The sequence below is a fragment of the Macrotis lagotis genome, chromosome X (genome assembly GCF_037893015.1).
Source record: "Macrotis lagotis isolate mMagLag1 chromosome X, bilby.v1.9.chrom.fasta, whole genome shotgun sequence".
NCBI lineage: Eukaryota > Metazoa > Chordata > Mammalia > Peramelemorphia > Peramelidae > Macrotis > Macrotis lagotis.
This window is the reverse complement of record NC_133666.1, coordinates 83,823,866-83,835,217: the sequence shown is the minus strand read 5'-3', so window position 1 is coordinate 83,835,217 and position 11,352 is coordinate 83,823,866. Positions and strand designations below refer to the sequence as shown.

General features: G+C 45.1%; 1 long non-coding RNA gene across 1 annotated transcript; it reads left to right on the top strand.

Moving 5' to 3' along the window:
- The first annotated feature begins 5,091 nt into the window (after positions 1-5,091).
- Positions 5,092-10,678, top strand: LOC141503216 (uncharacterized). The gene is made up of 4 exons (XR_012472786.1): positions 5,092-5,154; positions 8,812-8,951; positions 9,148-9,413; positions 10,315-10,678. It is a non-coding gene; the product is annotated as an uncharacterized LOC141503216 (long non-coding RNA).
- The last annotated feature ends 674 nt before the right edge of the window (positions 10,679-11,352 follow it).

Genomic DNA, 11,352 nt, shown 5'->3' with positions numbered 1-11,352 from the left:
AGTTCTCTCAGGTCTTCGAGGAACCAATGCTTTTTCAAAGCTCTATTTGCTTAGCAAAGGAAGGATGATTTACTGATTCACTCCTAGGTGTCTACATTAAAGGAGAATGTTAACAATAAACTCCTCACCCTGGAGTCAGGCTGTCCTGGGAAGGAGGACTTTAGGATTCATAGTGCCTTCCCCCAAAAATGAATTCCTGAGCATGGGAATCTCAAGACCACCCTCTCAGTAAATAGCATGTCAACCCTCAAATTGCAAAACCTTTAAAATATAGTTAAAATAAAATGTGGAAATATACATTAGACATTTTGAAGATTTATTCTCTAAGATCTTGCCTCTAAACCTTAAGCTGGATGTCATTATGATAATGATCATAGTGAACTGGGAAAGAAATTGACCTTTTAAGCAAAAACAGAGAATAGGGAAAATCACTAACCGGTTTTGTGACTTAACTGAAAACATCACAATATCTCTGCCCAAAAATGTTCCTCAAAGTCTATCATCCTTGTACAATATTACCAGGTCTGTTGGTATCTCTTCCTGGAAGGACAGTCTCCCAACATCCTGATCATCATCCTCCTGCATTTGCAATAAGCATAAGGGCACATGAGCTCAGCTTGGGGGCATTCCACTTCTTTCCTTGCCCTGACTCTCCCAGCACCTTTCTGACACCCAGCCTGCACCTTCTGCATTGACACCAAGATTCACCTCTGCTCCTGTCTGCTGTTTTACCTTCAGCTACTGCCCACCTCTGGAAAGCCATTCCTGATTCCCATGTCACAAAATGCACTCTCCACTGTCCAGCCCTTTAGTTAGCAATACGACATATCCCCAGGTCAAACTTATACCTTTCTTTGCCCCACCAGTCTCTGTGTTTTCTGAGGACAAAACCTCAATCTTGCCTGGGCTAACCTCCAGGCCCCAGGAAGTGTGCAAATAAGACTCTGAGTATAGGAGGTGGCAGTGGTTGGGGGATTGTCCTCCTTTTTGACAAATGAAAGAAACCCATTAGGAGAAGGTGTGGGGGCGGCTAGGTGGCACAGTGGAAAGAGTACTGGCCTGGGAGTCAGGAGTACCTGAGTTCAAATCTGGCCTCAGACATTTAATAGTTATCTAGACCTGTGGCCTTGGGCAAGCCACTTAACCCCAAAGCCTTAGAAAAGCTAAAAAAAGAAACAAAATAAAAGAGAAGGTGTGGAATATATGTAGGCTCACTATGATAGTGTGAATCCCAGGCTGGCCCAAAGGTAGAGGGGCAAGGTGGGGAGAAGCTTGCTTTGATCTTAATCCCACAATTCTAACTGCAAACTGCTAGAACCCCCAACTCTAAGGGAGACCTGTACAACTGCTTCTATCTGACCTTCCCAGGAGCTTTGGACCCATGAAGCCTTCCCCATTTCCCAGAGACTGTCTGATCTGGGGAGGAGACCAGTTGGGGACCGGTTCCCTGGCAGGTCAAGAGTCCTGGGGACTGGGGTTTAAATTCCCAGACCCCTTGTTTGCCATGCTTAACCCTCTAGGGGGGCTTTGGACAGGTCACCTATCCTTTCTCCCCTCTTAGCCCGGGAGCCATCCACAAAGGGGAAGGGGAGGGAGGAACAAAGCCTGGGCTAAGAGCCCCTTCTGCCCTGAGCGCTGAGGATCCGTGACGTCAAGTGCCCACCTTGGTAAGGCAAAAGTCCTATTCCTGCCAACCCTGGCATTTCCTCTACTATTCCAGTAGACATCTTATTCACCCCTCTCCCTGGAGACAGCAGCTCCTTCCCCCCACCCTCTCCTGGTCATTTTGTTCTGCCCAGGGCATCCTCTCCACCTCTTTTTCAGCCACCACCCCGCCCCCGCCTCGGGCTGATTTTCCCTTCCCCATCCTGGTAGGGGGTCGAGCTCCCAGCAGGGTTCCCCTTAGATTGGCCATTCAGGGAGCAGGGCTGGGAGGCAGGACCAGGGGGGCACATGCAAAGATAGATTGCAGCCAACCACCCCTTTTTCCTTTAAATCAATCTAGAATGACTTTTTCTATTTTTATGCCTGAGTCCTCATACATTATATATTTGAGTATATTATTATTCCCTCTATAATCAAATGTATTCTATTCACATAGGCGCATTAATGTATATTAATACAGAGAATGCATGAAAGTACATACATATATGTGAATCTATAGAGAATATATGGCAATTCATGCATATGACTATAGTGAATGTATCCATATATCTAAGAACATATATTGTCTCTATTCACATATGAGACCCATATTCGCCTTTACCCATAAGTTCTTTCTGACCCTATATCCATTGATCTTTGTACATTTTTCTCTATTAATAAACATAGTGCATATAACATCTATCTATTCCTTCATAGGTCTCCATGTCTATTTATATTCATCTGAGTACTCCCATACGTGACTATAGAAAGGTACATATACGAGGACTATTTTACATGGAAATACATAGAAAATACCTCTGAGTACTCACTTATGCCAATATACAGAGAGAATATGTCAGTGGTCATGTATATGATTACAGATAAAATAGATAACCATACATATGTGTCTATATCGAGAGTATATGAAAGTATTCATCTAATTGAATAGCCAGAGAGACACTAGGAGCACATCAGTATTACATTCTCCCATTTAGTGAATAAATGATTGCTCTTTTATTGGAACAGAGATAACATCAGAGTACTGACATCTTTTGAATACTTAGAGAAGAGATATGAATATCTCTAAATGACAAGGAAGAGATAATACAGGAGTCTTCATATATATGAATATAGAGAGATCATATCTGTAACAATGCCTATATTGAGAGAGAATATTTGATTTTAATATAAAGAAATAATACAGAAATATTCATCTATGAGGCCCAATTTTCAACCATTTTTCCAGGAAATTTTATAACCAAATTTAGATTCTATTTCTCTTTTATCCTTGGTTGCCAGATAAGAAAATCAAATACCAACTAAAGCACTTGGAGGCCCTCTTTTGTCCTTGGCAAATGCATAATACATATACATATATAAATTCTATATTTAATGATTTTAAGAGTTGTGCAATCATGTATATATGTGTGTGTTTGTATGTATGTCTGTATGTGTGTGCCCTTTCTTAATACACATCCCTTTTGAACTAATAATAGTTTTTTGGAATATGTCAGATTGGAAGGGTTCTTATTGTGGGCCACAGCTCTATTGGTTTTGTTTCCTTTTACTTTTAAACTACGATCATTATCTTCTCTGAGAAGTTAGTGGCTGGGGCAGCTAGGTGGCATACTGTACAAAGCACTGTACCTGGAGTCAGGAGTACCTGGGTTCAAATCCAGTCTCAGACACTTCATAATTACCTACCTGTGTGGCCTTGGGCAAGCCACTTTACCCCGTTAGCCTTTCAAAAACCTAAAAAAAAAACAATTAGTGGCTAATCTGGTCAGCCTCTGAGGTTTTTGCTTAAAAATATAAAATTACTAAAGCTTCATGAGGTGTTCTCTTATATTTGTGGCCTTGGATAAACAGAGATTTTCACAGTGATTTCAATGAAGCTGATGTTCTCTTCAGCTGGTCTATAAGTCTTCTCCTCCTGGTTGGAGAACATTGGTGATCTGCCCAGAGAGGGAAAGAAAAGGTCTATGAGCTCTGGCCTAGGGGCTAATTCTGACTCCTTTCACAAGTCTGATGCCCACAAGCCAATCTACAGCCTAGCATAGTCCCTTTACTGGACAAATCACCGCTCAGCTTTTTGGAGTATTTCCAGCTCCCCTACCCTCCTTGAAAACTCTGCTCATGGGGCTGCTATGTGGCACAGTGGATAGAGCACAGTCCCTGGAGTCAGGAGTATCTGAGTTCAAATCTGGCCTCATACACTTAATAATTAACTAGCTGTGTGGCCTTGGGCAAGTCACTTAACCCCATTTGCCTTGCAAAAAGAAAAAAAGAAAACTCTGCTAAGGTTTTGCTCCACAAAGGTCTCCCTCCTTGACCTAACTCTTTTTAACCAATAACAACTTCACCCTGTCAAAGGCCATTCCCTGTCCACCTCTAATCTCCCCACTTACCCCTACTAGACTATGGGCAGGACTAAGGGACCTTGGCTAGGTATTTCCTTCAAGAACCCAGGACAATGTCCAAGTAGAGCTCTGTGTGAAGCAGCTAGGGGTTATTCTTGTGAAATACACAAATGGAAGCAACTCGTTCAGGGAAGGCATGGAAATTATCTCAGGTTCACGAGTTTGCATTTCTCTTAGCCTAACTGTCTTAACTGAAGACTCCCTGAACCCCAGCTCTATGGGTCACCTGTCCCCTACCTTCTGGAAGTGCTTTCCCAGGAACTTTTGGCCCATGAAGGATGAATGTCAGAGGAGGGAGAAGGAACAAGGTGGAAACCAGTCAGCCTGACAGGTTAAGAGAGACTCGGACTCCAGGTCTAGGTCAGCCCCTTCCTCACTGTGTGACTTTAGTTATGACCCCACCCTCCTCTAGAACTCAGTAGCCCTTTTACCCAAATGAGGAGGTTGGGCCAGATGAGTTTGGGGTCTCTGGTAGGCCTCCATCCCATCCAGTCTTACAAGGCTATTGGGACTCCAGCCCACCCACCAGTCACCCCCCCCCACAGCCCCCACCTCCCTGTGAGACAAGCCCCTGAGTTGAGGACACTTGAGCTACCTCAGAGCGGATGTTTTGTGGTTGTCTGCGGCCTTCCTGAGGCACCTGAGGCTCCACTGGCTGTTGGTCGGGACCCCTGCTGTCACTCGCAGCCGATATTTTCTTTTTTTTTCCCAAAGCAATAGGGTTAAGTGGCTTGCCCAAGGCCACACAGCTAGGTAATTATTAAATGTCTGAGCTCTGATTTGAACTCAGGTTCTCCCTGACTCCAGGGCCAGTGCTCTATCCACTGTGCAACCTAGCCGTCACCTTGTCCCCGATATTTTCTTCCAACCACAGGGAAGCTCAGTCACGAGCTGGACCAATACGAATTTGGGATCGATACCACCCTATTAGTCTTAAGCTTGTGACGTAGGGGGCCCACCTTTGTGCGGTTGACGTTGGTCCGCTCCCTTCCTCTCCGCTCCGGGCAACCGCACAAACATTCCAGCACCAACCGCCTGCCCCACGAGCATTCATTTTGTCAACCACCGCCTGCGCTCTGCCAGCCCTATCGTGAGTATGCTTCTACTACCCAAATCTTTTCTCCTCTGCCCCCTCCGCACCTCCCTATGGCCCCGTATGTGTAATTTATGTGACTATTTGTGTCCTAACTCCAATCCGTCCCCCTGCCCCTCGATAAAAACCCTCCATTCTTCCTTCCTTCTTTTCTTCCTTCCGTCTTTCCTTGATTCCTTGTCTCCATTCTTCCTTCCTTCCTTCTTTCCTTCATTCCATCCTACCTCCTTCCTTCCTACCTTCCTTCCTCCCTTCCTTCCTTCAATCTTTCCTTCCTTCCTTTCTTCCTTCCTCCTTCCCTCCTGCCTTACAAACTTCCCTCCTTCCTTCCTCCCTCCCTCCCTTCATTCCTTCCTTCCATCCTTTCTTCCTTCTTTGCTTCCTTCCTTCTTTCCTTCCTTGCTTCCTTCCTCCTTCTTTCTTTCCTTCCTTCCTCCCTTCCTTCAATCTTAACTTCCTTCCTTTCTTCCTTCCTCCTTCCCTCCTACCTTACAACCTTCAGTCCTTCCGTGGTTCATCCCTTCCTTCATTCCTTCCTTCCTTCCTTGCTCCCTTCCATCTTTCCTTCTATCATTCACTTTCATTCCTTCATTTCTTCCCTCCTTCCATCCCTCATTCCTTCCTTCCTTTCTTCTCTCCTTCCTTCCTTCCCTCCTTCCTTCCCTCTTTCCTTCCTTCCTTCCCTCCTTCCTTCTCTCCTACCTACCCTCTCCTTCCTTCCCTCCTTCCTTCCTTCCTTCCTTCCTTCCTTCCTTCCCTCCTGCCTTCCTCCACTCCTTCCTAGCTTCCTTCTTTCCTTCTGCCTTCATTCTTTCCTTCCTTCCCTCCTTCCTTGGAACATTCCTACCATCTCTCCTTCCTTTCTTCCTTCCTCCTTTCCTCCCCTCCTTCCCCCACTCCTTCCTTCCTTCTTTCTTTACTTCTTTCCATCCTTCCTTTGTCCTGCTTTCCTTCATTTTTCCTTCTTTCCTTCATTCCGTCCTTTTTAACTCCCTATTTTCTTCCCTTCCTTCTATGCTTCCTTCTTTCCTTCCTTCCCCCTTCCTTCCTTCCTTCCCTCTTTCCTTCCTTCATTCCTTCCCTCTAATCTCCCTTCCTTATTTCTTTACTTCCTTCCATCCTCCATTCCTTCCCTTATTCCACCATTCTTTCCTTCTTTCCTTCCATCTTTCCTTCCTTCATTCTCCCTTTCCTTCATTCCTTCCCCCTTCATTCATCCCTCCTTCCTTCCTTCCTTCTTTCCTTCCTTCCCTCCTTTCTTACTTATTTTCTTGCTTCCTTCTTCCTTGCTTTCATGCCTCCTTCCTTCCTTCTTTCCTTCATCCCTTCCTTTTTTCCTTCCTTCCTTCCCACATTCCTTCCTTCATTCTGCCCCCTTCCTTCTTTCCCTCCTCCCTTCATTCTTTCCTTTATTCTTCCCTCGTTCTTTCCCTATTTTCTTCATTCCTTCCCTCCTGCATTCCTTCCTTCCTTCCTTTTTCCTTCCTTACATCCCTCCTAACTCCCTTCTTTCCTCCCTTCCTTCCACCTTCTTTCCTTCCTCCTTCCCTCAATCCTTCCTTCTTTCCTCCCTTTTATCCTTGCTTCCACCCTTCCTTCCTTCTTTCCTTTCTTCCTTCCTTCCTTCCTTCTTACCTTCCTCCCTTCATCCTTCCTTCCCTCCTTTCTTCCTTCTTTTCTTGCTTCCCTTCTTCCTTCCTTCCTTCACTCCTTCCTCACTTCCTTCCTTTCATCCTTGTTTCCTTCCTTCCTTCCTCCCTTCCTTCCTTCTTTTTTGGCTTCCCTATTTCTTTCCTTCATTCCTTCTCCATTCATTCATCCCTCCTTCCTTCCTTCTTTCCTTCCTTCCCTCCTTTATTACTAATTTTCTTGTTACCCTCCTTCCTTGCTTTCATGCATCCTTCCTTCCTTCATTCCTTCTCCCTTCATTCTTACCTTCCTACCTTCCCTCATTCCTTGGAGCATTACTACCCTCCCTCCTTGCTTCCTCCATTCTTTCCTGCCCTCTTTCCTCCCCTCCTTCTTTCCTTCTTTCTTTCCTTCTTTCCATCCTTACTTTTATCCTTCTTTCCTTCATTCTTTCATTCTTTCCTTCATTCCATCCTTTGTAACTCCCTTCTTTCTTCCCTTCCTTCTACTCTTCCTTCTTTCCTTCCTTCCTTCCTTCCTTCCTTCCTTCCTTCCTTCCTTCCATCTTTCCTTCCTTCATTAGCCCTTTCATTCATTCCTTTCTTCCCTCCTACCTACCCTCATTACTTCTCTACTTCCTTCCCTCTTTCCCTCCTTCCCTCCTTCCATCCTCCACTCCTTGCTTGCTCCCTCCCTTCCTTCCTTGTCCCTTCTTTCCTTCCTTCATTCCTTCCCTCCTTCCTTCCTTATTTCTTTACTTCCTTCCATAAACCCTTCCTTACCTTATTTCTCCCTTCTTTTCTTCCTTCCTTCCATCTTTCCTTCCTTCATTCCCCCTTTTGTTCGTTCCTACCTTCCCTCCTACCTACACTTGTTCCTTCCTACCTGCCTGCCTTCCTTCCTTCCTTCCCTCCTTCCTTCCCTCTTTCCCTCCGTCCTTGCTTCCTTCATTCCTTCATTCCTTCCTTCCCCCTTCCATCCTCCATTCCTTCTCTGCTCCTTTCTTATCTTCCTTCTTTCCTTCCTTGCTCCCTTCTTTCATTCTTTTCTTGCTTCCCTCTTTCCTTCATTCCATCCCTCCTTCCTTCCTACATTCCTTCCTTCCTTATTTCTTTACTTCCTTCCATCCTCCCTTCCTTCCCTTACTCCTCCCTTCTTTTCTTCCTTCCTTCCATCTTTCCTTCCTTCATTCCCCCTATCGTCCATTCCTTCCTTCCCTCATACCTAGACTCGTTCCTTCCTTCCTTCTTTCCCTACATCCTTCCTTCCTTCCTCTACTCCGTCCTTGCTTCCTTCCTTCCTTCTTTCCTTCCTGCCTTCATTCTTCCCTTTCTTCCTTCCCTCATTCTTTCCCTAGTTTCCTTCTTCCCTTCCCTCCTACCAACTTTCCTTCTTCGCTTCTGTCCTTCCTTCCTTCCTTCCTTCCTTCCTTCCTTCCTTATTTCTTTACTTCCTTCCATTCCCCCTTCCTTCCCTTATTCCTCCCTTCTTTCCTTCCTCCCTTCCCTCCTTCTTCCTTCCTTTCTTCTTTCCATCCTTCCTTCTTTCCTTCCATCCTTGCTTTCTCCCATCCTTTCTCCCTTCCTTCCTCCTTTCTTTCCTTCCTTCATTCTTTTCTTCTTTGTTTGCTTCTTTCCTTCCTTCCTCCTTTTGTTCCTTCCTTCCTTTCTTCCTTCCTTCCTTCCTTCCATGGCCTTGGGAGGACTTAATTTACCCAGACCTCTGACTGAACAATCTTGAAAGCTCCACTACTTCTGACCTTGGGAGGCAATGTGTGTGAGTTCTCAGAAATATGTGTATGTATGTGTACAGTTGTGTGTGCTCAGACACAAGACTTAGGGGCTTTATGGACAAATATGCATGATAGTATGAAGATTCTGTGAATGCTCACATCCTTATGACCATGCAAAGCCGATCTATGAGTCTTGTTACTATGTACATGGAAAATACTCCTACATAAGACTCTAAAGATAATTTATGCAAGTGAAATATATATCTAAAATCAGTATGTATATCACTGTGTAGATACAACACCTGAGAACTACCCTGAGAGAAACTGAGGGACTCTATGAAAGCTCGTGCAGATGAAGGTACAAGTAAATCCAACTTTGTTAAAGGAGAGAGATTAAAAGCATCTATATTGTTCCAAGACTGGCAGATGGCAGGTAAGCCCACTAGGCATGTGGGTGGCCTACAACAGAGGTTGGGGGATTGAGGGGTGGATGCTAGAAGGCCCAGAGGGCATGGGGGTGTGGTGAAGGGTTTGGGGCAGGACTACTGGGGAGGGGGCTCCTGGCTCAGAAACCTAAGCCGCAACATGTCATAGAGATGGCTACATCATCTCAGGGCCTGTCTCTCCAGGTTCGGTCATACCCAGCTTTTGCCTCCTTCAGCAACATCCCTTCCACTACCTCCCCCTCCCCTTCCCCCCTCCCCCTCCACGTAACCCCATCCCTTCCCCCTTCCCCCTCCCCCCTCCATGCCCCAAGACCTTACGCAAGCATCACAATATGCACCGCATTCGTAACCGGGTCCATCGCAGACGGAGATGCCGAATGAGACTTCGAAAGAGATTTCGAAAGAACCCACGAATCATCCATCTCAAGAACAACAGACTCGTTCCCAAGGTGGGACAGTGGGCCCCAGCTGGGTCCTGGGGTCTTTATTCTTCCAGCCCACGCCCACTACCACCTTCTGAAGTCTGAAAGTCTCTGCAAGATGGGAGGGCACATCCAGGGTAGAACTAGGCTTCCTTCCAATCTTTAGGGTTAGACTAGCAGTTGGGGGCAGCAACAAGGGAAAGCATCCAACTAGCCAGGTAAGCTCAAGACAGGGTGGGGGTGGGGTGAAATTGCTAGAGTGGGGCAACAAGTGGTCAGGATGTGGGGGTGAGGGATGAATGGGCTTCTAGTTTTGGGTAAGGTGGAGGGTTACAAGACAACTCAGAGCTCATCTGGTCCAACTTCTCATCGGAGAAAAAGGAGACTGAGGTCAAAGGGAGGGCATGACCATGGTCAAGCTCACAGAGTCAATCAATGGGGCAGATGGAAATCTTGAGTCTCTTCCCTGCTGCCTCCCTGCCAGACTCACTGGCTTCCATCTTGCTCCTTTTTCTGCCACTCAAATTTTTATAGGCTGCAGGTTTCTTTGAAGACACTCCCCAGAAGTAGGTTACAGTGACATTTGGGCAGGTTACCTATAGAGCTAGTGATTTGGAGTGGGGGGGATTAGAAATATGATGATGAAGATGGAGAGTAAGAAAAAGTCCCTTGGCCCTTGGGTCAGTCCTCTTTGAACATTTTCCTGGAGCTTGGAGATGTTAGCCTAGGCCAGGGCCCTGTGCACTGCCCTCAGAGAACTCTCAGTCTAGGGAGGGAAAATGTGCCTTGAATATGCCCAGTGTGGTAGTGGTGGGCAAGGATACCTGTTTTGGGTTGTAGAAGGGAGTTCTGGGAATCAGGGTGAGAAAGGAACACAGATATTCTCTTGAGCATAATTCACTTACTCTTTTCTTTTCTTTCCTAACAGGTGAGTCAGGTTTTGTTACCTTGGATCAGAGACTCCTTCCAATCTACAGAGATGGACCTCAGTGACATCATTAAGACTGTGGATCTGATGCAAATAGAATGAAGAAAAAGGATCATTAGGCTCGAAGTTAAATTAATTGTCCATAACAATGAAAACACCCAAATAGGAAAACAATTTCACCAGTAACTAAAATTCCTTTGTCAACAGTTTTGGAGATTGGACAATTTTAGCCAATACCTTAGCAACAATACTGACAGTATGAAATAGGAACAAAACGTGATCCATTGTGGCCTCCAGAAAAACTCACTCCAATTTGTCCCAACAGGATAGTAGTGATTAAAATGATGGGCTTTGACAAAAATTATATGCTGTTAATATGTATTTCATATAGCTTTATAAGTGATGTGTTTTCGTAGTGCAGGGGTAAAAGGGAGCATCAAAAATAGGCCTAAAGAAACATTTTACTCATTTCCTGAGATCTGGCAGCCAAGGGCAAAAAATGATTTAGAACACAGTCATTTCGAAACTCTCATAGAAAAGTGTATTGGAAAATTAGGACATATCTCCTCATAGATGAGTATTCCTGTATTGTCTCTGTTTATTGGCATGTGAGTACTCACATATTCTCCCTCCATATATAAATATTAATAATTTCTTTATACAGATTTCTAAATGTGAGTGCTCATGTATTGTCTCACAGGGACAGAAACTGTGGAAGTTTTAAGGAGAGTTCAGTAGGGGGGGGATCCAACAAAGGGAAATAAATAATGAATCAATAAATAAAATAAAACAGGAGGGAAGATGACACAATGTCAAAAAATGTCAAAGAACTGCACATGTTACGCTGTCCCCATCACTGGTGACAATAGTAGAGATGGATGTTTTTCTTTTTTTGTGGTTTTTGCAAGGCAATGGGATTAAGGGACTTGCCCAAGGTCACACAGCTAAGTAATTATCCGGGGTCAAATTTGAACTCAAGCTCTTTGACTCCCAAACTGGTGGTCTATCCACTGTGCCAGTTAGCTGACACCCCCCCCC